This window comes from Prionailurus viverrinus, chromosome B3 (assembly GCF_022837055.1).
Source record: "Prionailurus viverrinus isolate Anna chromosome B3, UM_Priviv_1.0, whole genome shotgun sequence".
In the NCBI taxonomy this organism is placed as follows: domain Eukaryota; kingdom Metazoa; phylum Chordata; class Mammalia; order Carnivora; family Felidae; genus Prionailurus; species Prionailurus viverrinus.
In genome coordinates, this window is record NC_062566.1 from 50,087,390 (window position 1) to 50,115,137 (window position 27,748).

At 36.9% G+C, this 27,748-nt stretch overlaps 1 protein-coding gene across 2 annotated transcripts in view; it reads right to left on the reverse strand.

Annotated features, from left to right (window-relative positions):
- GALK2 (galactokinase 2) overlaps positions 1-27,748 on the reverse strand; it is a 134,797-nt gene that overhangs the window by 63,632 nt on the left and 43,417 nt on the right. The window lies entirely within an intron of this gene.

A 27,748-nucleotide genomic window follows, 5' to 3' on the forward strand; every position in this document is an offset into this window, starting at 1 on the left:
AAATTACTGAAACTGAGGGGAGGGTTAGTGGAACCTCTGAATTTAAAGCTGGTTGGTCAGAAGTACAGGTGACAGTCTGGGAATTGTAGCTGGCATCTGAAATGGGAAAGCAGTCTTGTAAGACTGAGTCCTTACCTGGTGGAATCTGATGCTAACTCCAGGTATATTGAGTTTGATTGGATTGGATTGGATTGAAGGACACCCAGTTGGTGTCTGCAGAGTTGGAGAATTGGTTGGTGTCAGGAAAAAAAACCCCATACATTTGATGTCAAAAATGTTGTAAGTAAAAATAGTTTTTACCACTCTTCCTCCAAGGGCTTAGCCACTACTTTCAGTCCCCTGAATTTTCTATATTATTTATAAAACTCAGTGTGATGTTCCACTATGAAATGTTTGTCTTGCTACCCACTCCCAATATCTACTGTTTTACGGGGGGCACCATTCCCTTTCTTCTTCTTCTCATTCCCCCAACCCAACTGTCATGAGGTTATAGCAATATAACTCTTGAATGCTAGATTCACACACTGTAAATCCCCATCTCCCACCCACCCATACAAACACCCAACCCACTCACCCCACCATAGTTCACAGATTAAGTTTTCTGAAAGCAAACTAAACCACATTCCCTTCTAGAATTTAGAAGGCAAATTAACCATATTCCCTTCTAGATTCTAGATCCCCTTCTCCAAGGGAATCCTCCCAATGGAGAAAGAAAGAGTCAGTTAAGGGGTATCTGTATTTGTTTTATATGATCTTAGAGGCTGTCGGCAGTCTTTTTTTTTTTTTTTTTTTTTTTTTTTTAACCATTGGAATCATTTGAAGTAGAGGAAGCTGGTCTGAAGATACAGAAGAATGACAGATAGGCAACAAGAGAGCAAGGCACACCTAACAACATTTAGGTTTCCATCCATTCCTGAAATCCAGCTATAATCCATTATCTTAGACTACAAAATGGCCACAAATCCTTCCCCTCTGTATTTCCAATCCCTTGCAATGTGACTTTGCAGCTCCTCCTATGGAAAGGTAGAATCTATTTCTCTACTTTTTGAATCTAGGATGTAACTTATTTTGACCAATGGGATATGTGGCAAATGTGACACAAACAACTTTGAAAAGCACTCATACATGGGGCTTGCCCTCTTGCTGTCCTCGGAAGCCTGAGATCTCCACTTGAACAAGCCTGGGCTAGCCTGGTAGATGATGAGAGACATGTGGCCCAGAGGCCCCCATCATCCCAGCTGACAAGCAGCCAACCCAGAAGCAGCACTGCCTAGCTGTCCAGCAGCTGAAAGCAGATGTGTGAATGAGCCCAGCCAAGACAAGCATAAGCACTGTCAAGCTGAATCCAGCCCAAGTGGCTGTTTTTTTAAGCCACTAAGTTTGGGGGGAGGGGTTATTACCCAACGAAGGTTAACTGATAAACCCACCTTTGCATTCCAGGACACATCCCTTGAATGGCCTTTTTAGAGTTTTAATATTTCACATTCGCATTCAAAAGTATTTTATCTTCACAGAAATCCAAAGAATATTCAAACATTCAAACCATTTTCTTTCTTAATGTTTATTTATTTATTTATTTATTTAGAGAGAGACAGAGAAGGGGAAGGGCAGAGAGAGACAGGGAGAGAGAGAATCCCAAGGAGGCTCCACATTGTCAGTGCAGAGCCTGACGCAGAACTCAAACCCACGAACCATGAGATCATGATCTGACCCCAAGTCGGACACTTAACCAAATCAACCACCCAGGCACCCCTCAATTTTAAACATTTTGTTCCACTGAGTTAGAAAATATATATCTGGAATTATTTACACAATTGCATTTTATCCCTTCCCAGGATCCAAATCACCTCCTTTATAGCTTAACAATTTTTAATATATATGGGCTACCAAAATAAGTACCCTATTGCAATTTCATAACAGTAAATTCATGGTCTGACCCTTATTTCTTCTACCTAAGCTCCTGCTGCTTTTATCACATAGCCCATGCTCCTGTCAAATTAAACTATCAGTTTTCTAAACATGCTCTCTATTCATCTATGTCATTGTAAATGTTGTTCCACCTACATCCATTCAACGGATATTTAGTGAGTGCCTACTGTGGGCAAGGCACTATTGCAGGTTCTAAAGATAAAGCAGGGGAGGAAATGAGACCAGAATTCTATGGTCTTCTCATCTTCATAACTATGGCTAGTTGCTCTTTCACTGAGACTAAATTCAAGCAGCAAATTCAGTAAATTCAGACTAAATTCAACTCCTCTGGGAAATTTTCATGGCCTCCCAGAATTAAGTTACATCCTCTAACTCTCTGCTATATCATAGTACTTATCAGTATAATATAGTGTTTAGAGCATAGAAGCTTCTTCATCTGCAAAATGGGAGTTATAATAATTACCCACTTGATTGGGTCACTGCAAGGATTTTAAAAGCCCAGCATATAGTTAGTGCACAACAAATATTGGCCATTTTTTTTTTTTTTTTTAGTTTCCCAGAGTTCTATAATGAGAATATAAACATTGCTTTTATAAACCAGGAAAAACCTGAGGTTGTTAAAAATATATCTGCACCCATTTAAGATGGTGTGCTGTGTTCCCTACACCTATGCCTGGCTCTAGGAGCCCATAGCCCACAAACAGTCCTCAACACTAAAACTCACACTGGAAAACTGTTTGTATTCCCACTGCCGTTACTTTCAGTCAATACTTAAAAATTTTAACCATAACACTTCAGTTAAAAATTATTTCATTGATCTTGGGTGCCTGGGTGGCTGAGTCGGTTTAAACATCAGGTCATGATCTCGCAGTTCGTGAGTTTGAGCCCTGCATCGGGTTCCGTGCTGACAGCTCAGACCCTGGAGCCTACTTCGGATTCTGTGTCTCCCTCACTCTCTGCCCCTCCCCTGCTCATGTTCTGGCTCTCTCTCTCTCTCTCTCAAAAATAAATAAACACTAAAAAAAAACAAACAAACAAAAACTTAAAAAAATGTTTCATTGATCTTGAATTCCTGGCCAACAAGCAAAAACTCACTTTACTTCTTTACAACAGCTTTCTTTCTCCAGTGTAGAGAAAATTAGGAAGTAGAAAATAAAACAGAGAGCATGAGATTTATACAAGTACAAAGAGTACAATTAGAGATAAAAGAGATGTTTTCACATCCATCAAGGGAGACTTGTACTCTTAGAAACACCACCATTTTTGAGTAGCTAATTATGTGTTATAGGAGTGTGTCTGTTTCATTACCACTTTTGCTCCTTCAACTCCTCCCTATGTAATAACTCCTTCACCTGAAAATGTAAGAGGCAGGGGACAAAATTCAGAAAGTGCAAGTTGGAATTCCAGGGGGACAGTGTTTACTAGTACCATTAGTGTGATAATTCTACTAATTTACATGCTTGGATTTGTGGGACATGCTTTCACATATGTATATGACAGACAAAGCCTATTAGCAGGTAGGAGGAATCCAGCACCTGGCACAAATGCCTGAAACTAGGGATTATATTTACATTTTTTTTTAACGTTTATTTATTTTTGAGACAGAGACAGAGCATGAACGGGGGAGGGTCAGAGAGAGGGAGACACAGAATCTGAAACAGGCTCCAGGCTCTGAGCTGTCAGCACAGAGCCCGATGCAGGGCTCGAACTCATGGACCGCGAGATCATGACCTGAGCCGAAGTCGGCCACTTAACCGAATGAGCCACCCAGGTGCCCCTGTGTTTACGTTTTTAACAACAGTATGGGACAGACTCCAACTACTCAAAATGGACATTATATATAGGAGAGGAAAGAGAAATGGTGGATCTGTCCTACCTGGATCTAATAACTCTTAAATAAATGTGGATAAATAAATAAATTCTCTGGATTAAGCCTAATTGTCAAATTAATACAATCTCAAGTGTTTATCCTATATAAAAGCCCAAATAATTATTCACATTATCACCAGCAAATTATGTTGCAAAATGAGAGCACTTTTTTTTTTCTTAATTCAGTTAGGCACCAGACTACACACTGGGAATCCAGAGATTTAAAAAAGGGACAGTCTCTGTGCTTGAAGACCTCAAGATGATCTAAGGGGAACACCTTTGCAATACAAAGTGAGAAGCACTATAGTGGAATTTGAGGTTATATTGTGGTCACACTGACAAGCGAGTTTTAATCAACAGGGGAATCCATGAAATGGTTTTACAGATTTAACCCACAGTTCCAGTTGGTCATCTCACCAAAGCAAAAGCATGCCACCAATATGGATGGTCCTTAGTGGGCAAATACATGTGAATGGGTCTATAGCCAACAAAACAATTACTTACCTACCCAACTACCAATCTCACAAGCCAAGGACAGCACTGTTTATCTTTTCTTCCCTATAATGTACCAACTAGATGACTACAAAAACCTAAAAGAGCATATGATCACCCTGACTTCTATCAACACTACCCCCCTGGAAAGAAAAAACAGTTAATACACATGAGAAAGCATGCACATGACAGGCTGTTGTCTGCTCGTGTCAGGCCACTCTTAAATCCACCTGTTCTCTGCAGAAGCTCTGACTTAAATCCAACATGTATCTAAACAGGCTGCAGTATCATTTTTACATATACTACCAATCAACCTCTTTTAATCTAACAGAAAGCATTAAAGAATGAAGCCTGTGTAGCATAAACCCCTTAAAAGACTACAATAATTAGAGCTACAGAGTCATGTAAATACTTGTTAGTGAAACCAAATTCGTGTTGCCTAGTATTTTCTTTGGAGCCTGCCCGTGTCATTACACTGAAATGTGATATATATAAACCCTGAGTGACTGCAAGTGAAATAATGTGACCCTATACACAGAGTGACAGTTTAAAATTACATTTGCTTGGGTTATTTTTATTTTAGATATTTCAAACCATTTACTCCAAGCTTAGTACATTTTGTTTCCTAAACAAAACAATGAAGGAAAACATAAAAATAGTTAAATGGCAGTGGAACAATAGAGGATTTTAATTTCTTGACAAAGCTGAGGATTTGTGATTTTTAAGTCATCAGTATATTCATTCATTCAACAACTATACATTGTACTTACTAAAACACATAATGGACGGCTAGATATATTACAGTATATTTTTCTACTTTTGAAGGACTTTTTCAACTATGTTTAAACTATTATTAACAAAGACCTCACCTATATCAAAAGAGAATTTGTATTACATACCTAAACTAAGGCATTCATTCTTTTGGATAGGTAACAGATCTCTACCTATATCTACGTATTAAAAAATTAAGAATAATGGGATAGACAGAAATTATGTGACGTGGTTCACTAAGAATGACATCACTTATGCAGTAATGTTGGGGGGGAAAGGTTCACCTCAATCTAATAAGACAACTAACTACCCTGACAAATTCAAATGGAGGAAATTTGACCCCCAAAAAATACAGATCTAGACTCTTCAAAAATGTTAATGTCAGGAAAAGACAAAAAAAAAAAAAAAAAGCTGGGGAACAGTTCTAGAATAAAAGAAACTAAAGAAACATGACAATTAAATACAATGATTGGGTCAGAAAAAAATTTAAAGGAAAGAAAATGAAACGAGAAAAGCTGTAAAGGACGTTATCATTGGGGCAGTTGGGAAATTTTAATATGGACTGCATACTAGATGATTATATTTATATCAATGTGATAATTTATTCAGTTATGCTGAACAATGCTTTGTTCTTAGGAGACAAATGCTGAAGTATTTAGGGGTGATGTCTGCAATTAACTCTCAATGGTTGGGGAAAAAAAGTGGAGAAAAAAGAGCAAATGTGGCAAAATATTTATGAGGACCTACATAAAAGACATATGCATGTTCATTACCTATTCTTGCACTTTTTCTATACATTTGAAATTTCCCCATAATAAAAACTTGAGAAAAAAGTTTTAAGTGCTACATTAACAATTTAATTATATATGTGTGATATTTAACACTGTTGCCAACAAGTAATAGTGTATCATACTTTCCAATGTTATTGAAAAAAACTGAAGCAAATCAATGAAAACTTCTAAATATTAAGGCATCCTGCATTAAAACAAGCCTCTGTGAATTATTCCTAAAAGAAACTTACATTTTTAATTTTTTTCTGACTTTTTTTTGTTTTATCACCAAATTTATCACCAATTTGAGGAATTACAATATTTGTAAAATCTAACAGAACATTTTGTCATGAAAATAAACATAAATACAACTTAAATTATAACAATAAATAGGACTACTTTCACCTCTTTACTGGGTAGAGGTCTTTATAGCACATAAAATAAATTTACATTAAAATTTTTATTTAATTTCAAATTTTACTGATTGCTGCAATTTTTGTATATATTTTACCAAAAAAAAAAAAAGAAACACAATTTTATCAAAAGAAGAAACATTAATCACATATTCTCTGGATGTTTTCTTGTAACCACAAGAGTCATGACCAATTTTACCTTCCCCGAACTTACTTAAATTATAGGAGATTATGAGCTTTGATGACCACACATAAAGTTCCCCAGGGCCTTGCTTGCACTGGATTTAAATAAACACAGTCAAAATTAACAACTGTTTAATAGCCTAGAATGTCTTCTTATGTGGGATGTTACCCAAGATCTTTGAAACAATTATATTTTATTTGCATGCTTAAAATAATTACATCAACATATTGGTCAAAGAGTAACCTGGGTGGCATTCATTAAAAATCTATCATTTGAAAGTGATACCCCCCCCAAAAAGCCAACCCTCTCTTGTATTGTCCTTAGTAAGAGCATATTAATGTTGATACAAAGCAGGCACCCAAGTGTTAACAGTGCAACCTGGGTTTCTAGAAGATGAATTTGAAGAACTTCCCCAGTTCATATAAGAAACAAAATGGAATGGGATTCACCACTCCTACTCCCACTATTGCTTCAAAGAAGTTATGATGTTGCGTGGGAAATAATTTAATTATGGGATAAATTACTTTAAAATGTCAAGTTGCCAATCTGACAGTTGAATAGTCTGTATATGTGAAATGAAACTTTAGCAAATGTTACCTCTGCTGTTCAGACACCCAGAAAGAAAAATCCTTCCTTTTTTGAAAACTTTGAATTATTTGTTTTTGAAGAAATTTAAAAAGAAAAACAGTAGGAACTCTAGCTTACATTATTCATTTTGGTAATTTACCGTGGGATCTATTCACCCAACAGTGAAAATGATAACTACAGGGGTACAATGACAGTGTGAAATAAAGGTAAGAAGCATAAATTATACCACACCAGACAACAGAATAGGATTTGACATAAAAATTAGGTAACCTAAGGCAACTGGCAGTATTTACAACACCTAACTCTAACCAGTGTCAAAGATCTGAGACTTTTTTAGGCCCACACCAGAAGGGAGCTTCACAATCCAGTGTTTTATAGCAAGGTAGGATCTTTAAAATACCAAGCAATGATTTGATTGGAAAACTCAATAGATAGTTTTGCCTCTTTAATTTTGTTTTTTCCCTGTATGTTAAAGCTATAGTCTAATACTGACCACCCCCGATTCCCTTGACAAAGTGAGACAAATAGTACTCTTATTCCCTGTGTTCAGCTCCAACTGGAAGGAACTCCCTTGAAAAATGGGTAAGGAGACATACAAAGCAAAGTTTAGAAATCCACTAGAAGATCCTAATCCAGAAACACAGAAGGCTGCCCTTGAGGGGTGCCTGCTGACTCTATTTTTACCTAACTGTACACATCCGACAGAAAAGAAAGAAGCCCAAACAGCCAGGGCCCCGGAGCACCCGCTCTCCCATGGCTCTCTGCACCTACAAATGGTTCCTTATGGCAGAATCAGCAAGGTTGCATCCAAAGAGATTTCCAAGTCAGTCCCCTTCAGAGGAAAATTTTGCAAACCAGCAAGGTGAGATTTGAAATAGCTAATAGTTACATGTTTAATAATATATTTCAGCTCAAATGTCGGGCCTTACAGCCTCGTGTGATTGCTGCCCACAATAATACTCAGTTTTACCAACAATGGGTAATTGTTTTAATTAGTGATTTCTTTTCTCTTCCTCACCTCTCTTACTTTAATTCTTAGTACTAATCACATAACCTAAAGTAGGCTTTCTCCACAAGTCATTCTGCATCATTGCCAGACTTCATTCTCCTTATAGAAGTTAACCCTGTGAAAGTATCTTGCCCATTTACTTCTTTCCCATATCTGTCTCTCCCTTCTAGAATATAATCTCCTTGTCTACTTTATTTCCTCAGCCCCAATTCTAGAACAGTGCCTGGTTCAATAAACACTGATAAGTTAAAGAATGAAAAGTAAGGTTCTTTTTACTGTCCTAACCCATTTGGGGTTCATGGGGTCCCTGAAACTCAATTAGTTAAAAGGAAAATAAAAAGGCTTCCAGTAAAACTAGTCTAATCATTTTCAAGACATTCTCATTTGTAGAGAAAATCTATATTTTGTTCATCTAAATGAGAATTATAGATTATAACTATCATCATCATCATCATCATCACCATTATTATAACGTGAGGATGACAATAACGATCCTATTATGAGTCAGGTGCTGTACTTTATATACATGGCTCTAATCTTCACAATGACTTCACTGGGTAAATATTATGATCCTAATTTTACAGACAAGTAAACAGAGTCAGAGAGATTAAGTAATGTGCCAAGTCACACAGCTCTTGAGGGTATGAGCTAGGAGTCCAAGGTCTTGTTGACTTTAGAGGACACGCTCTTCCTACCATAACATCCTGTTGGATGCTGAGCTAAACTCATCTTTTAATTCCATCTTTCAGTCTTTATGATCAGGCTAAGTGGCTTTTCTATCTTCTGCTCCCTTACCAATTCAGATACTATTAACATTAAGAAATTATATCCATTCATCCAAATTCTGAATAATCTCCAATAGCATTTCTTAAAGTATCTGGTATACTCAGTACCCAAGGAAAATTTAATTTGTAAATTACCCTTTTCCTTGATCATTCATTTTGTGCAAACCTGGATAAGTATCATTAGATTATTTTCATATGCCTGTATGATTCACTGCCTACTGGTTTCACTAAAATGTTCTATAAATATATTAGTTTCCTAGTCTCACTCCTAGCATTCTCACCTAGGATTTGACTCCAGCTGCTTGCTTTTACGATCATCAAAGGCCTTAGGATAATTGTGTTAGAAAAAGTACATAATATACTTACTAAAATGCATCCCAACTCTGAAGAAGTAATACTTACAAATTGCTCAATATGCTTTTAAGAGTGAGCTGCTAAAAATTTAATAGGAAAAAAATAACTCAAAAGAGAAAAATTAAAATTATGTCTATAAATACTAAATCTAGAGATTAAATTTGAGAAATGGGAAAACTTGATAAATGAAACTTTCATATGAGTTTTTCTTAGATTTTTAATAGATATAAATTAAACACAACCATTTCAAGAGGTGTGGGTAGTTGCAAATTAGATCAATGCACTTAGTTTTAATGGCAGGAAGTATGCAATACAGCTTTGAAATGCTTCACAATGATTTATGGTGTATCTGAATCTCTCCTTGGAGTCATGGAAAGCTGAATTCACCCTCGCTCTCAATTCTCTCAATTCTCACCCTCGCTTTTTCTGTTCTTTTTCTTTTCCTTTTTCACTATTTCACTTATTTTAATTAAAACAAAGAGCAAACCACCCAGAAGTAAAAATATATGTGGTCAGTTCAAGAGCTTGGTTACCTCAGTATCTCCATCTAGTGGACATTGAAATTATAAAAGTTTATTTTATTCAATAAATTCCTGATTGCCAAGTTTACTAAGCAAAGCAATTATGAGAAAGATAACTTTAAAAAAAAGTAAGAAAGAAAGGCAGTTTTTTTCCACCTGGTGATAGAACTGTCAAGCAGCAATACAAGCAGAGTCAGGTTACATTATTACACTAATAACAAGTACCTAAAATGGCAATATTCCTAATTTGAATATAGCTTTCCAGAAGTTTGGGGGTGTTTTCCAATAATGATTTTCTTGTCACTAAGGATCTAGAATCTTGAAAAATCCATTAGAAGATTTCGATATCAATAAATCAAGAGTTTAATTACTATTAGGCAACTCTTCAAAAACTGATTGTCATGGGGCACCTGGGTGGCTCAGTCAGTTAAGCGTCCAACTTTGATTTCAGCTCAGGTTACGATCATGTAGTTTGTGAGATAGAGCCGAGTATAGGGCTCTCCACTGACCTGCTCAGAGCCTGCTTGGGATTCTTCTTCTCCCTGTCTCTCTCTGCTCCTCCCTCTCTCTCTCAAAATAAATAAATAAACATTAAAAAAACTGATCTTCTTAAGAATTGTTTTACCTCTTAGATCACATAATCTTAGTGCTAGAAGGCATCTCAAAGATTTAGTAGTCTAAATTCACTTATTTTACTAATGAGGAAACTGAGAACCAGAGACAGATGTCCCCTCACCTATAAAGCTTGGGAGTGGCAGCACCAGAATTCCGACCAAGGTCTATTTTTCAGTTCCATACTCTCAGAGAAAAAATAAATGTATTCTCCTAGGAGAAGACACTGCTTTCTTTGAAACAAATTATTCATTTTATGTTTTTCTTTAACTCATCCAGATTTAACACTAATAACAGGGAGAAATGGCTATTATGTAGATGGTGGTGGTGATGATAACTCACTAACTTAATCCAACCCCATTAATTGTCTCCTTTACGCCTGGCAGTGTAAAGATGCTCATAAGAACTTGATACAATCATCTCTTTCTTCACAGAGAGAGGTTTTTAAAGTTATCTACCATTTGCCAGAATGACTGTGCTTCTTTTATTCTTAATGGATTATATGTCCCTGAGGATTAAAATGGAATCTCCATTGTCAATTACCAGTGCCTCGCCCAAGCCCTAAAAGGGTTGAATGAACGTGGGCCCATCCACATGGCTATACCCTCCAGTTTTGTGTTGTTGCTGCTGTTGTTGTTGTTGTTGTTCTTGTTGTTGTTGTTGTTATTTAATGTGTTTAGACCTTAAGGGGAAGTAGAAGTAACATTTACATGCTGTAAAAGTAAATTCTGTCACATCTCTTTGATATAAAGTACAAGTACATTACCTGTAGCAAGGCTCAAGTCTCTGAGAGGCACGACTGTGTTCCATGAAGCTGGCAGTTGGACCTTTCATTACAAAGTTAAGTGACCTGGCAAATGGAGGTTTATAAAATTCTTTAAATTTCTCCAAGTGCTAAACAGATGCTAAACAGCATCATTCATATTTCAAAAGTATATATCGTACTGCACCAATGCTATTTATAAAATATTCCTGCTTACAATACAAATAGGTCACAATTTTAGTTCCTCTGAGTAAGATTTTAAAGATACTATGTCAAACATGTCATAGACCAGAGAGCCCTGGTGTCTGTTTAATGAAGTGGGTGGCTTATTCCTGAGAAATCCTTAAAAAAGAAAAAAAAAAAAAAAAATCCTGAGTCTGTCAGGCTACTTTGTGTTCAAGTACTTTACTTCAAAATGAAATGGAGGGGTGTACAATATTCTCAACTCAAGGAAGATAAAATTGAATGTATATAGAATGATCCCATGATCCCCTCCTATGTGTTTGCTTAAATATGACTAAAGTGACTTTTGCTTCAGAATTATTAGTTTAGGGACACCTGGCTGGCTCAGCCAGTTGATTGTGTGACTCTTGATCTTGGGTCATGAGCTCAAGTCCCACATCAGGCATAGACTTACTTTAAAAAAAAAAAAAAAATTATTAGTTTATTTTTTTTAACATTTCTTCATTTTTGAGGTACAGAGCATGACCGGGGAGGGGCAGAGAAAGAGGAAGACAGAATCTGAAGCAGGATCCAGCCTCTGAGCTCTCAGCACAGAGCCCTATGTGGGGCTCGAACCCACGAACTGGGAGATCACTACCTGAGCTGAAGTCGGATGCTTAATCAACTGAGCCACCCAGGTGCCCCAAGAATCATTAGTTTAAAAGAAGTCAAACAGAAAATTGATTAGTAAAGGAGTGGATATTTGCAACATATAATATAAGAATACTTAAAATAGAGAGTTCTTATGGAGTAATAAGATGATTAATGAATACTCCAGGAGAAAATGAACTGAGTAGATATACAACAAAATCCAAAAAATGCAAGTGACTGATAAAAAACATGGAAAAGATCTTTAAACTGTCTAATCATCAAAGATATGTCCATGACAGCATCTATCAGTTTGGAAATGATTTTAAAGATTGATAAAGTGTCAGTAAGACTGTGGGGAAATGGACTGTCATGTAATGTTGCTGCATATTAATTGATAAAATCTTTCTAGATGACAATTTGTTTTGGGGTGGGGTTTTTTTGAGGTATTCCTGTAAAAGTTTATTTTTGTAAATTCTTATTTAAATTCTAATTAGTTAGCATCCAGCATAATATTGGTTTTAGGAGTAGAATTCAGTGATTCATCACTTACATACAATACCCAGTGCCCATTATAACAAGTGCCCTCCTTAATACCCATCACCCATCTAGCCCATTCCCTACCCACCTCCCTCCATCAACCCTCAGTTTGTTGTCTATCATTAAGAGTCTCTATGGGGTGCCTGGGTGGCTCAGTCAGTTGAGTGTCTGACTTCTGCTCAGGTCATGATCTCCCAGCTCTTGAGTTCAAGCCCCGTGTCAGGTTCTGTGCTGACAGCTCAGAGCCTGGAGCCTGCTTCAGATTCTGTGTCTCCCTTTCCCTCTGCCACTGCCCTGCTTGCATTGTCTCACTCTCTCTCTCTCTCTCAAAATAAGCATTAAAAAAAATTTTAAAGAGTCGCTTATAGTTTGTTTCCCTCTCTCTCTTTTTTCCTCCCCTTCCCATATGTTCATCTGTTTTATTTCTTAAATTCCACATATGAGTGAAATCATATGGTATTTGTCCTTTTCTGACTGACTTATTTCACTTAGTATAATATACTCTAGCTCCATCCACATCATTGCAAATGGCAAGAATTCATTCTTATTGATGGCTGAGTAATATTCCATTGCGCATGCACACACACACACACACACACACACACACACCCCACATCATCTTTATCCATTCATCAGTCAATGGACACTTGGGACAATTTGACAATGAATTTCAAAAGGTAAAATGATCAGGAATAAGGCAAGAATTTCCCCCATCACCAATGCTTTTCCACATCATACTAGAAGTCCTAGTTAGTGCAGTAAGACAAGAGAAGGAGATGAAACGTATCCAGAGAGAGAAGAAGAAATAAAACCATGTTTGTTTGCAGATAACATGACTGTCTATATAGAAAATCCAAAGGAATCAACCAAAAAAACTGGAACTAGCAAGCAATTATAACAAGGTTATAACATACTAGATTAATACACAAAGTCAATCACTTTCCTATATACTAGCAATGAACAAGTGGAATTTGAAATTTAAAATACAATATCATTTACATTAACATCTGAAAAATATGAAATACTTAAGTATAAATAAAATAAAATATGTACAAGATTTATACAAGGATAATAAAACTCGAATGAAATCAAAGAACTAAATAAATGGGGAGAACATATTCCGTGTTTGTGGATAGGAGGTCTCAATACTGTTAAAGATGTTATTTTTTCCTAGCTTGATCTATAGATTCAATGTAATCCCTGCCAAAATCCCAGAAAGTTATTTTGTGGTTATCAACAAATTCTAAAGTTCACATGGAGAGGCAAAACACCCAGAACAGTAACACAATATTAAAGGAGAGGAATAAAGTTGGAGGACTGACACTATCCAACTTCAAGACTTACTATAAGGCTACAGGAATCAAGAGACTTTGGTATTGACAAAAGGACAGACAATTTGATGAATGGGACAGAATAGAGAGCCTAGAAATAGACCCACATAAATATAGCGTGATCTTTGACAAAGGGGCAAAAGCAATACAATGGAGCAAAGACAGTCTTTTCAAGAAATAGTACCAGAACAACTGAGCATCCATATGCAAAGAAAGGAAACTAAACAGAGACCTGACACCTTTACAAAAATAAACTCAAAATGGATCACAGACTTAAATGTAAAACAAAACTATAAAACTCCTAGAAGATGACCTAGGAGAAAGCCTAGATGACCTAGGACTTGGTGATGAATTCTGAGATACAACACCAAAGGCACAGTCCAGAGGCACCTGGGTGGCTCAGTCAGTTGAGCATCAGACTCTTGATTTCGGCTCAGGTCATGATCTCACAGTTCATGGATTTGAGCCCCACATCAGGCTCTGTCTGCACTGACAGAGCAGAGCCTGCTTGGGATTCTCTCTCTCCCTCTCTCTCTGCCCTTTCCCTGCTTTCTCTCTCTCTCTGTCTCTCAAAAATAAATAAACATTTTTTAAAGGCACAGTCCATAAAAGAAAGAATTAATCATCTGGATTTCATCAAAATTAAACCTTTCTGCACTGCAAAAGATGATGTCAAGAGAATGAAAAGGGAAGTCACTGACTGGGAGAAAATATTTGCAAAAGACACATCTGATAAAGGACTATTATCCAAAATATACAAAGAACTCTTAAATCTTAACAATATGAAATAAACAACATGATTAAAAAATGGGCCAAAGACCTTAAGAAACACCTCACCAAAGAAGATATACAAATAGCAAATAAGCATATGAAAAGATACTCTACATCATGTGTCATTGGGAAAATGCAAATTAAAACAACAATGAGATGTCTTTACACACCTATTTAAATGACCAAAATCCAGAACTCCAAAAGCTGGTGAGAATGTGGCTCAACAGGAAGTCTCATTCATTGCTGATGGGAATGCAAATGATACAGCCACTTTGAAAGACAGTTTGACAGTTTCTCTCAAAATTAAACATATTCTTTTCATACATTCTAGCAACTGCACTCCTTGTAATTTACCTGAAGGAGCTAAAAACATGTCCACACCAAAACTTGCATACAGATGTTTATAGAGGCTTTATTCATAACTGATAAAACTTGAAAGCAACCAAGATGTGTCAGTAGATGAATGGATAAACTGTGCAACCTCCACACAATGAAATATTATTCAGTGTTAAAAAGAAATGAGCTATATCCAGCCATGAAACGATGTGGAGGAAACTTAAATGCGTATTACTGTGTGGAAGAAGCCAGTCTGAAAAGTCTGTATACTGTATGGTTTCAACTACACAACATTCTGTAAAAGGCAAAACTACAGAGGCATTTAAAAAAATCAGGGGTTTGGAGGAGAGAGAGAAACAGGCAGAACTAGAGGATTTTTAGCATAGTGAAACCATTTCGTATGATACAATTATGGAGGATACATGTCATTATAAATTTATCCAAACCCAGAGTGTATGACGCCAAAAATGAACTCTAATGTAAAAGGTGATAATGATGTGTCAGTTTCATCAGTTGTAACTAATATACCCTCTCATGGAGAAGGTTGATAGAAGCTCATTGAGCATTTTCTATGCATTGTAGAGGCAAGGGGTATATAGGAAATCTCTGTATCTTCTACTCCATTTTACTGTGAACCTAAAAAATAAAGTTTATTAAAATAAAAAAAATTCAAACGTTGAAATGAGAATATATTTAATCCAATAATTTTATGTCCTAGAATTTATGCTAAGGGAAGAACTGATCAACTATGAAAAAGATTGTGTAAATGAATATTCATCAAAGCCCTTTTTATAATAGCAGAATATTAGAAACAACCTAAATTTGCACCATAGAAATCCAGTTAAATAAATTACAGTATTTCATTATAATGAAATATTATTAAGTATTAAAACTGGTATTATGCAAAACCCTAGAAACAATGGAAATGCCCAATTATAGGGCCAAATTAATTATAGTATGACTATGTAATATTAAACAGGTAGCCATTAAAAAGAATCCAGTAACTGTATGTATGCTGATATGAATGATTCTCAATTTATATTCTGAAGTAAAAAAGCAAAGCAGTAGGGGGAATGAATACATATACGTATTTATATTTATATAATGTTCTTATGTGTATCACAAAAAGGGAAAACATATGTATACATTATAGTGGATAGAGTATTTCTTAATGATTCATTAAAAATCTTTATCAGGGGGGACCTGGGTGGCTCAGTCAGTTAAGCATCCAACTTCAGCTCAGGTCATGATCTCACAGTTTGTGAGACTGAGCCCCGCATCAGGCTCTGTGCTGATGGCACAAAGCCTGCTTGGGATTCTCTCTCTCTCTCTCTCTCTCTCTCTCTCTCTCCCTCTCTCTTTCTGTCCCTCCCCCACTCACACACTCTCTCAATATAAACTTAAAAAACTTTTTTAACTCTTTATCAGTGATTGGTTGTCTTGAATACAGTCTTACTTTTTTTCTATTATTGAAGTATAAGATGCACAGAAAAAAGTGTATAAAGCATAAAATAAAGCTCAATAATTTTTCACAAAGAGAACACCCAAGAAACCACCATCAAAGTCAAGAAAGAAGGACTGCCATCACTTTAGAAAAGTTCCTTCATATCCCCATCTAATCATTTCCCTTCCATACATCCCAAAGGTTGTCATATGCTAAACTTATTTCTAATTTGCTCAGTTTTTTAATCATAAATGAATATTAAATTTTATCAAATACTTTCCTTTAGCTATGATTAACATGTGTTTTATTCTGTTAATATGATAAATTACTTGATTTTAATTAATAAACCAATCTTTAATTCTTGGAATACACTCAACTTGACCATAACATATTATCCTATTAAATTAATGGATTAAATTTGCTAATAATATTGTTTAGAATTTTTTGCCTTTAAGTTCATATGAAACAGTAACCTATAACTTTCTACCTGTAACTTTCTTTTCTTATAACGTCCTTGTCAGATTTGGTATCAAGATATCACATTTGGTTTGGTAACAAGGTTATACTGACCTCATAAAAAAACATCAGAAAATATTCTCTCTTTTCATATTCTTTGGAAGAATTTGTATATGCTGCTTTTATGTGACATTTCTAATTTATGTTAATCTAATCTCATCAATTAAACTGTAAACTCCTTAAACACAAGGACTATACCTAGAGTTTTCTGTACCCTAACCATCTAATAATTTGCTTCTGATATATCAGGGCTTGAAAAATAATCATTATCTTGACGAAGAGTTTCAAGTCAGTCTACCTATTAAAAAATGTTCAGTTCACACAATTGAGCACATACATGAAAAATCATAATTCACTTTCATTATTTTAGGACATCAGAAAGATCACAGAATGTTAAGGCTGGACTACTCTCCAACGTGCTCCCTATGTCTGCAGTACTAGTTATATTACATCATAGATGACAGCATGGCTGAGTGAAGAAAGTATCTACTGTATTTTGAATCAAATCTATCCGAGCTGGAATCCAGACAACACCGTTCACAAGCAGTTTATCTTTGGTCATGTTATATGAATCCTCTGAGCCTCAGTATTTTCCTCTGCAATACTGAGATAACAGAAAAGAAAGGCATCTTTTACTCTCACATAAATTCTAACACAACTTGAAGTTCCTAATTTTTCAGTAGTGACCTCCAAATCTTTGTGTCTCCAGAACTGCAATGCATGCCTTAGTCTCCATCAGTTAACCTTCCTTTTCCCTTCAGAGTCACTTCCTTCCCTACACAATGCAGTCTGATCTTTACTGTTCATTCCCATGACCACCAATACACCTAAAACTTTTCACACAGGTACAAAAACTTCTGTGATTACAAATTTATTTTCCTACATTACCTAATTTTTTGCCAAACTCTTCCCCTAAACTTTTCCAAAGTCCCCTGTCAGGAAGGTCAGAGAACTGGAAGTATTTGGCAAATTTAACTGATTTGGAATTAAAGGAACAGCTACTCTTACTCTTGCTTAGGAATTGAGACATAAGGAATTTATACAAGTTACAGAGCAAATTGGTCACAAAGGGGGACAAAGCCTAGAGAGCTTTTCACTGCCCTGCTCACTCCATCAAATATTAGTCTGGGGGTCAGCACAGAGTGACTCTTGACCAAGATGGCTACCATCCCCTCTGTGAAACATAAATGAATGGAAATAGATGACACACCACTCTGAATTTGTAGGGGGTGGGTATTTATCCTGGTATGTTCATCTTTTAGTTATTTTCCCTGCATACAGCAAGTGTAGTAGGCAAGGGCTATGCACATATGTGGTGTCCTTAATTTCACAGGGATTGTCTCAGTCTTTAAATACTAGATAACACTTAACTAATTGCTGGGTGCAAGTCATATTTTGGAGGCCTTGAAACACAGTGACCTAATAATGATAAAGATCTAAAGATCACAACAAAAGTTCAAAACACAACCAAGGCATAGGTATGAATTTTCAGCAAGAGTGGTTTCATTTGAAACTACTTGGAAACAGTGAACCATATTCCTCCAATCTGCTGCTCCCTAATTTGTCTTGTTTGCCTTAGTTTATGCAAAACGTAAACACACATTTAGCCTAGGAAAGGAAATGGAAAAAAGAAAAATTAAAAAAAAAAAAAAAAGAGGTGACCTAAACAACCCCTGCAAAGCAAGGCTTCTAATCTGCAAATAACTTAGTCACATCATCCAAGTGAGTCCAAATTACTCAAAATCATTAAATAAATGACTCAATCTCCAATCTTACTCCTAAAATAGAATACAACAAGAGATACAAACGCGATTCCGCATAACTGAAAGAAACTTGTTGTTGTTGTTTTTTATTGATAAAACTAGGTGAATGGTTTTATATTAACAATACTAACTTAAAATTTCAAACATTTTTTAACACAGGCCACCCAGGGCTAACACTAAACCCTCCTGGGTCTTACACCAGTAAGTACATGGCTTCAGTCCATGTTCAACACTTAATGAAGAGATTGTCTTCAAAGATTGTATTCTGGATTTAGCATCTTCTTAGAGGCTGTGCTGCTGCAGTTCATTAGCAGTCAACATCTGTCTGGAATGTTTTAAACTACTATTTTCCTTAACCATTGTATGGATGGGGCTCTTGTTATTTCAAGCAAACTGAAACAATGTCCTTCTAGATGGATTTCTAAACATAATAATTAGTGACAGTGCAAACTGTTTTCTGATTTTTCTTATATCTTTCTTTCATGTAGCAAACTGCTCCTGAAACATTCTAATCATAGTTCAAACTTCTGTGTTACTGTGAGATTCTTTTCATTTTCATGTAGACCTTAGTCTTTACTTTTTAAGCACAGGATCTCATTCTGAAGGCCAAGAAATACCTAACTTAAATGTAGCTATATGCAGAGAAAAATATGTCCTTAAACTGTCTCAAGGAATCAGCCCTTATAAACTCAAGAAATGAAAGCTTGGACATACTCGGCCCCCAAGTTCAAACACTCCACTTGCTCTGCCTCTGAACCTCAAAGATTCCCTGCACAGCATGAATTCCAAACACCAAAACACTGCCTTGAAAGAGTATTAATCCATGTCTATACAACAAACTTGCCCCAGAAATTAAGTCACTGAAATCTGTTGAGGGACTCAAGCAACTAGAAAATGTTCCTGCCATCAAATAAAGTTTTGAAAAAAATTTTTTTCATGAGGCAACATAAGAATTTCTAGGCCTCAGCTGATACATATTGATCAGTCTGGCTCAGAGAACTGTAATAATACACTTATGGGTTCACTCTGCCTGAAATGCCCCTGGGCCCCTCCCAGGATTGGGGACACAGCATCCCCTTCCTTTTTTTAGAACTTCCCACTTATTTGAAAACTTCCCCCACTTAACTTCACCAAGTAGCCCTTCTTACAACCTTATTCTCCATTTACCTATAAAATACTTCACACCTCGTATGAGATAGATGCTCAGTTAATGAGTCTTCTGTTAATATTCCACTTGCATTTAAGTTCCATAAGGGCATGGACCATTCTTTTTCTTTTCTTTTTGTTTGTTTTTTAGATTGTTTTCTCCCTGGACAGTATGGGGTACAGTACAGGACTTCCAGCTTCAAGAAACTCAAAGCAGCATATGTCACATTTTCACACCTCAGATCCCAGCCCTCCAAAGGCTTTCCATTATACTTGGAATGGAATCCAAAGCAGACTGTACACAATGTGACCTCTGATCGCCAGTCTCAGCTCACCTGCCACCACCCTGCCCTCTCCCCATTCCCCATACCTCCCCACACCAGCCTCTGCTATTCCTGGGACATGACAAACATGCTTTAGCTTTAGGGCTGTCCCTTCTGCTTCCCTTCTGTGCTCACTCCTCAGGCCTTTGTTAAAATGGCTCCTCCCCTAAAGAGGACTTCTCCTGACTCCTTATCTAAAATAGCAACTTCCCCTCCCTACAACCTATTTTCCTACAACCTGGCTGATATCATATTATATATTTGTTTGTATAGCTGTCCATCATCTTACACCATCATCACATCTGCCAGCATATAAGTTCCGTGAAAGCTGGGGGTTCTATTCTTATATTTGATCAATTCATTTATTCTAAGCTAGAATTCACTTATATTTTGAAGATTATACTCAAAAGATTGTAATTCACTATATTACTTTGTTGTCTTCTATTTTCCAAAACTATTTTTTTAAGCTTATCTGTTTATTGTCAGAGAGAAAGCATGAGTGGAGGAGGGGCAGAGAGAGAAGAGAGAGAGAATCCCAAGCAGGCTCTGTGCTGTCAGCCCAGAGCCCTATATGGGGCTCAGTCCCATGAACCATGAGACCATGACCTGAGCCAAAATCAAGAGTCAGACATTTAACTGACTGAGGCACCCAAGTGCCCCCAGAAACTATTTTTGATAAATTCCTTTTCATTCCTTTCTTTTCTCTCAATCAGTTTTCAGTGTGTTTTTTATTAGCCTCAAGTTTAAAAATTCCTAGAATTTGTGGAGGTTTTCTTTTTTTGAAATTAAAAAAAAAATTGTAGATGTATAATTTATTTTCATTTATTACGCTAGACACCCAATGAGCACCTTTCAATTTGAGAACTCATGTTTTTACTCTTGAGAGATATTATTTTTACAAATATAATTTTCTAAAATTTTTTTAATGTTTATTTATTTTTGAGAGAGAGAGAGAGAGAGCGAGTGGGGGAGGAACAGAGAGATGGAGACACAGAATCTGAAGCAGGCTCCAGGTTCCAAGGTGTCAGCACAGAGCCCGATGTGGGGATTGAAATCATGAACCGCGAAATCAAGACCTGAGCCAAAGTCAGATGCTTAACCAACTGAGCCACCCAGGCGCCCCTACAAATATAGTTTTTTAATGATTCTTTTCTCTTTTTCTCCTTACTAGTTGGATATTGAATTTCTGGAATTGATCGATAAATTTTCCTATCTTTCTCTCTCTTACTGTCCACCTCCTTTTTTCCCTACTTTATCAGAGTTCTTCCAGTCCTCTCACTGAAACTTTTGTTTTACCTATCAATTTTTGTTAAACGTTTCTTTATTTTGAGAGAGAGAAAGAATGCGAGCAGAGGAGGGGCAGAGAGGGAGAGAGAGAAAATCCCAAACAGGCTCCGCACTGTCAATGCAGAGCCTAACTTGGGGCTTGATCCTGTGAATCATGAAATCATGACCTGAGCCGAAATTAAGAGTCAGACACTTAACTGACTGAGCCACCCAGGTGCCCCCCATCATATTTTTAATATTCAAAAGCTCTTTCTTATTTTTTAGTCCTTTTAAAAAAAATAACACTCTGTTCTTTTTTTTCAACATTTTCTTCTACCTCTCTGCTACCTCTCTGAGGATATCATGGCTTCTTTGAAGCATTCTCCTGCTGTCAGCATTGTCTGTTTCCTCTGAGTTCCTTTTTTAATTCTTGTTTCTTTGGTTGTCTGTCTGCTTTGTGTTGGAGGCTTTCTTCCAAAGTCTGATTATCTTTTGATGCCCTATCATATTTAAGACTGAGTCACTAAAAAGATGAATAGAAGCTTTGTAAGTGGGCCTCTAATAGGGTCATAGAGTAGCTGGAGAATTTTTGTGGAAGGAGGTGACCAAACGTCAGTATCTATAGGACTCTTCTCCAGGATGACTGCATTCCCTGTGAGAAGGAGCTTCCAATATTCCGGGTGGGGTGTGGAGTGGTGAGGCCGCCAGTGTGCTAGAGCTGAGAATAGGAGGGGAGTTGGGAATTTCACTGTGCAGATGCAGAATGTCCATTAAGCAACCCCCCTCCCCGCCCAGTTTTCAATTCTATTCTCATCCTGCCTTTTTCAGTGCTCAGTGTCCCCAAGTCTAGCCTATCTCTGACTGTTTCTCCAGAAATTCCTGCAAAGGTGGGAGGAAATGGTCTCCTTACTTAGGGAGTTAAGAGTAAGCTCTGAAGGTCTATCTTCTTCTCATAAAAACTTTCAAATAGGGGCGCCTGGGTGGCTCAGGTGGTTAAGCACCCAACTTCAGCTCAGGTCATAATCTCACGGTTCATAAGTTCGAGCCCCACATCTGGCTCTGTGCTGACAGCTGAGAGCCTGAAGCCTGCTTTGGATTCTGTGTCTCCCTCTCTCTCTGCCCCTCCCCTGCTCATACTTTCTCTCTCTTTCAAAAATAAGCAAACATTCAAAAAATAAATAAATAAAATAGACCTTTCAAATGGATTCCCACCCACCATGTCACCTTTCCATGGTGCTGGGTGCCTCTGATTCCTAAGCCTTTCCAAAGAATTGTGAGTCAGCCTGCCTTCCATCTGCACCTCCCTGCACAGGCACTTGCCTGGGACTTTTTTCCACTCTGCTAAGTCATGCAACATCCTTCCACCCACTTTCCATCTTTGTCTCTTCTGGTTTAGGGTTATTTATGTCTCCTTGATTCATCAAAGGTGAATGTGCCTCCTTTTTTCTTGCTTTCCCTATTGTTTTGGATTTTTTTTTTTTTTTTTAAGAAGAGAAAATAAGAGCTGGAGAAAGAAACAGTAGATATGTTCTTTATTCTGGCATCTTGAAACCAGAAGTCTCTAGCCTTTTCTATTTCATAGATCTTGTATTGCACCATATTCTCTTTTATCAGTTTCCTTCTCATTCATATTTTCAGTCTTTCAGACTTTCTGGGTGATTAGCTGCTTGTTTTTCTTGGTTTCAGACATAAAACATTTCATTTGTTAATGAGTTAACAAATTCCATATCTACGTATCAAACCCCATGTGTTGTAGTTGTTTGGCTACAATATAATAGGGAACACCGGATGTACATCTTAATTGGGAGGGAATTATTCATCAATTGGGAGAGATTACTCACCAGTTTCTCATGGGACTTATTTTTCTTATCTGATAGGCTGGTTGTTCTCCGTTTGCCTTCCTGCCCCTCCATTCTGACACTTCTCTGTATCGTGGAAGAGACACAGAGGCCACTATGGACAACTCCCCTCACCCACTGCCACTAACTGACACTTCCACCCGCTTCACTCTCTCCATGCCTCATTGCATCTCTAGCAACATTACTCTATAGCCATTGCTCCTAAAGCATAACAGCTTCTTCTGGATTCACAAAAGAACTCTTCCTAGTTGGTTCCCTTGAACTTGCCCACATCTCTGTAAACAATCTTTTTATTAAATTCTCTTCAGCTATACGCTGTGTGCCATTCGTTTCTTATCGGACACTGATACATCAGTTTAAATTTTTTTTTGACTAAGTCATCTCTAAAGTCCATGGAGTTCTTATGCTTTATGATTTTTACAAGAGTCAAGTATACAACTGGCACTTAACTATAAAGACTCTGAGCAAATTCTGCTTCCTTTCAGTTAAGATTCTATCTCATTACAGCAAAGAAATTGTCCAAATAATGATGCTCAACCCCCATAAAATATAAGCATTGCCAGTGCAATTTAGACTAACAGGGAAATCCAGGATATATATTTTGTTCCCTTTAGGCAATGGAATTAGTCCTGATAAAAGTATATTTGCTATTTTTTATTCAGTTTTTTTTAATGTTTATTTAGTTTTGAAAGAAACAGAGACAGAGCACGAGTGGGAGAGGGGCAGAGAGAGAGGGAGTCACAGAACCCAAAGCAGGCTCCAGGCTCTGAGCTGTCAACACAGAGCCTGACACGGGGCTCGGACTCACAAACAGTGAGATCATGACCTGAGCTGAAGTCGGACGCTTAACCAACTGAGCCACCCAGGCACCCCTTTATTCAGTGTTTTTAATTGAGGCATAACTGACATACTTCTGTTAGTTTCAGGTATACAATATAATGATTTGATATCTGTATATATCGTGAAATGATCACCACAATTAGTCCAGTTAACATCCATCACCATACATAGTTATAGAACTTTATTTTCTTGTGATGAGAACTTCTAAGATTTACCCTCTTAGCAACTTTCAAATATGCAACGCAGTATTGTTAACTATAGTCACCATTCTGTACATTCCATCCCCTTGACTTATTTATTTTATAACTGGAAGTTTGTACCTTTTGACTCCCTTTACCCATTTCACCCATCCCCTACTCACCATCTCTGGCAACAACTGGTTTGTTCTCTGTAACTATGAACTTAGGTGTTTAAAATTTTTAGATTGCATCCATCAGTGAAATCATACATATCTGTCTTTTCCTGTCTGACTTAGTTCACTTAGTGCAATGCTTTCAAGTTCCCTCCGTGTTGTCACAATTAGCAAGATTTCATTCTTTTTTATGGCTGACTAATATTTCATTGTACAGATATATATTCTTTTTATCCACTCATCCACCAACAGAGACTTTACTATTGTAAATAAGGTTTCAGTGTACACAGGGGTACAAACATCTTTTCAAGTTAGTGTTTTCTATTTCTTCAGGTAAATACCAAAAAATGCAGTTGCTGGAGCATATGGTGGTTCTATTTTTAATTTTTTGAGAACCCCCCATGCTATTTTCCACAGTAGCTGTACCAGTTTACATTCCCACCAACAGTGTATGAGGTGATATCTCATTGTTGTTCTGATTTGTATTTCTCTGATGATAAGTGGTGTTAAGCATTTTTCATGTGTCTGTTGACCCTCTGTATGTCTTCTCTGGAAAAATGTCTATTCAGACACTCTGCCCATTTTTTATCACATTGTTTGGGGTTTTTTGCTATTGAGTTGTATGATTTCTTTATGTATTTTGGATATTAACCCCTTATCAGATAAATAATTTGCAAGTATTTTCTCCCATTCGGTAGGTTGACTTTTTCTTTTGTTGATGGTTTCCTTTATTGTGTAAAAGCTTTTTATTTTGAGGTAGTCCCACCTGTTTATTTTTGCTTTGGTTACTTTTGCTTTTGGTGACAAATTCAAAAAAAATCATTACCAAGACCAATGTCAAGGAGCTTAAGGCTTGTTTCTTCTAGTTTATGCATTTAGGTCTTATGTTCAAGTCTTTAATCCCCATTTTGAGTTAGTTTTTGTGTATGGTGCAAGATAGTGGTCCAGTTTATTCTTCTGCATGTGGCTGTCCAGCTTTCCCCAAATTCATTTATTGAAGAGATTATCCTTTCCCCATTGTATATTCTTGGCTCCTTTGTCATAAATTAATTGACTATATATGCATGGGCTTATTTCTGGGCACTTTATTCTCTTCCATTGATCTCTCTGTCTCTTTTTATGCTAATACATTTTCTGTTTTTCACTTTGAAAACACAGAAACAACTTAATTCCAAGGAATTAAAAAATCAATTCCAAAGTTTCAAATGTTTCTTTTTCTTCATCATTTTTTTCTTCCTTTCCCTTAGATATTTATACCATTAAAAACCTCCAAAATGCAAAAAAATAATAATAATAATAAGTTTCACCAATCCTCTTATTAATAAATAAATGAATTTGAGGTGCCTGGGTGGCTCAGTTGGTTGAGTGTCCAGCTCTTGATTTTGGCTCAGGTTATGATCTCATGGTTTGTAAGATAGAGCCCTGCACTGGGCTCCATGCTGACAGCATGGAGCCTGCTTGGTATTCTCTCTGTTCCTCTCTCTCTCTTTGCCCCTTCCCCACATTCTCATTCTCTCTCTCTCTCTCTCTGTCTCTCTCTCTCTCTCTCTTTCTCTTTCTCTTTCTCTCCCTCAAAATAAATGAATAACTTTAAAATAAATAAATAAATAAATAAATAAATAAATAAATTCCTCGACCTTACCCCACCACACACATCTGATTATCTCTCTCACCAAGTATAGCCAGATTTTTGTATCTGCTGAACATTTCTACTTTCTTGCCTCTCACAGAGACTTTAACTCATTCATATTTTAATTTTTTTATTGTTTTTTATCTTTTTGAGAGAGAGAGAGCTAGAATGCGAGTCGGGGAGGGGCAGAGAGAGAGGGAGACAAAATCCGAAGCAGGCTCCAGGCTCTGAGCTGTCAGCACAGAGCCCGACACAGGCCTCAAACTCACAGTGAGTTCATGATGACCTGAGCCAAAGTTGGATGTTTAACCAACTGAGCCACCCAAGTGCCCCCAACTCATTTCTATTTTAAACTGTTCTTGCCAAGATTTTCTTTAACTTCTCTGATGTTAGATCCAATGGATGCTTCTTAGTCCTTGTCTTACTTGACATCTCAGTAGCATATGACACCACTGTTTTTGTGAAATATTCTCTTCCTTGTCTTTGTTGTTGCCTTACCTTTTTGATTTTCATCCTATCTATATGATTACTTCTCAGTCTCTTCAGTAGACCTCTCTTCCTCAGCCCATTCCTCAAATGTTCATGCTTGCCAGATCCTTGTCCTAGTCTCCCTTATCTTTCTACCTATGCTCTTCCCCTGGAAGTTCTTCTCCACTCTTATGGCTTCAGATCCCAGCTATACACTAAATGACTCTCAAATGGGCCATCTCAAGTCCAGATCTCCCTGCTGACCTTCAGGGATATTGTCTGTGACTAAATATTAGATAACTCTATCAGCTTGCCCACAGATTTCCCCTACTCAATATTTTACCTTCATCTATATTCCTTATTCCAATGAGTCACACCAAGCCAGAAACCTAGGTAAAATCTTTGACTCTTTTCTGTCCCTCATCTCCATACCCAATCAATTATCAAGTCTTATTGATTCCAAGATATACTTTCAGTTTATGATTCAGATCTCTCCATTCTCACTGCCATTTCCCTAGACCAACTAATTTCCCTACTATTGATATTGTTACTACTTTCCTACCAGTTTTAATAATAGAGCCAGAGTGATCTTTCTAAAATATAGGTATGATCATGTTACCTTCTTCCTAAAAGCCTGAAATGTTTTTACAATGCTATCAAGATAAAGCCCAAATTCCCCATCATCCAAATTACTCCAGCCAAATTAAGCCCTTTCTAATTCCTCCAACAATCCATGATCATTCTTACTCTAGATATTTCCACATAAGATTCCCTTCACCTGATACATGCCTACCTGATGTTATCAGTGTTATCATGCTATCACTATTTCTTAACTAACATCTACAAATCCTTGTGTCTCAGCTTAGATGCCTCATGCTCTCTAAATCTGCATTTAGTATACTCCCTTAGCACACTACTTATCCACTTACCACACTCTATTATAGTCGCCTATTAAATGTCTCTATCCCCCTTTTAGATCATAAGTACTGTGAGGGTTAAAACTGTATTATAGCTTCAATGCTATGAACATTACCTGGCACAAAGCAGCCACTAAATAAATAATGGTTGGATAATGAACAAATGAATAAACAAATAAGCCATCAGATTAAACATAGTACCAGTGGAAGCACATTTACATCTGGACTTGCTTTCCTTTGCTTTCTTACCTCTCAATGAACAAAAAACAAGTAAGTTACCCTTCCCACCAAATAAGCCATAGCTTACAAAGTGCTAACTAACGTATAGTACACATGACAGCCAAAGAGAATTCTACCTGAACCTTTGTTTTCTCCT